The sequence below is a fragment of the Frankliniella occidentalis genome, unplaced genomic scaffold (genome assembly GCF_000697945.3).
Source record: "Frankliniella occidentalis isolate FOCC.00 unplaced genomic scaffold, Focc_3.1 Scaffold2424, whole genome shotgun sequence".
Taxonomy (NCBI): domain Eukaryota; kingdom Metazoa; phylum Arthropoda; class Insecta; order Thysanoptera; family Thripidae; genus Frankliniella; species Frankliniella occidentalis.
In genome coordinates, this window is record NW_026269507.1 from 1 (window position 1) to 1,250 (window position 1,250).

General features: G+C 54.5%; 1 long non-coding RNA gene across 1 annotated transcript; it reads left to right on the forward strand.

Annotated features, from left to right (window-relative positions):
• Nucleotides 1-423: 423 nt before the first annotated feature.
• LOC127751950 (uncharacterized) lies at nucleotides 424-1,220 on the forward strand. Its single transcript, XR_008012283.1, has 2 exons — nucleotides 424-580; nucleotides 676-1,220. It is a non-coding gene; the product is annotated as an uncharacterized LOC127751950 (long non-coding RNA).
• Nucleotides 1,221-1,250: the final 30 nt, after the last annotated feature.

Below are 1,250 nucleotides of genomic sequence, written 5' to 3' on the forward strand. Positions count from 1 at the left end.
CTGCGCGTCGGCTTCGTCGTCAGCACCCTCGTCCTGCCCATCTGCTTGGACCTGACGGGCAGCGACACTCTGCGGGACGGGGAGGTGGGCGAGGTGAGAGTGCAGCCTCGTACGTGCGACCCGCGACACTGTGCGCCGGCCGCAGGGAAACTGGGACCAGACCCGATCGAGCCCCTCAGAGCATAGGCTCTCTGTGCCGGATGTGTCAGCAGAGAACGCACACCATGGTGTTGCGGGTTTGCCTACTACCTCCGCCCGTGAGGTTATCATGCAAACCTGCCACACTATCGGATGCATTCTTTGATGCACCCGGCAGACACAACTAAAGACGGGCAAACATGGCCACAGTGGCACTGCAATGTTACTACCCTTTTCACGGTTACCCACCCCTAATGCGCGTTGCCCATCTCTCTGCTACCGAAGGTTGCGGGCTGGGGCAAGACGGAGACGGACGAGCCCAGCAAAAGGCTCCAGTATGCGACCATGCCGTTCGTTCCGTACGAAACTTGCGTCGCCAGGATTCCGGACAACATTATCCGATACGTTTCACCCGACAAGTTTTGTGCTGGAAACATTAACGGTAAGGCCATTCTCTATATTTTTGTATGTGCGGCAATGATGATGCACAACCCCCATCCATAGGGCCACGGATGTTGACTGACGGTTGTGTCGCAGGTTCGACGGTTTGGCCGGGCGACAGCGGCGGCGGGCTCTCCTTCCAAAGGGGCGGCCGGTGGTTCCTGCGCGGGGTGGTGAGCACGGGGGTCCCCAGTCGACTCACGTACAGCGCCTTTACGGACGTCCAACACCGCGACCACTTGGAGTTGCTCAAGTCATTCATGAATGCTCGACAATGAAAGCACCCACGGAAAAAAAATCTGCGACGACGACTTGTCTTATTTATCAAGTGTTAACTCCGGTCACTCCGGTTAACTTGGCTGTTCCTGCTGTGTGTGCGTTGTGCGCGTGTGTATGTATGTATGAATGGTAGTGTAGGTCTATGAGCTTGTGTGTGAGCGCGCGTGCGTGAGCGAGTGTGTGTGTGTGTGTGTGTGTATAGGTGCGCGTGTGTGTTAATTTGGATGTGTGACGTCTATGTAGCGTACATTCGAGATGTTCATGTGCCAAACAAACATATTTCTAGGTTGGGTGTGTTCCCATAGTGACTGATACCCATTGACGTTTTTGTACATATGTAATAAGAATCATTTTTATACGTTGCTGTGTGTTTTGTGTTTCCCCTCTGCCTG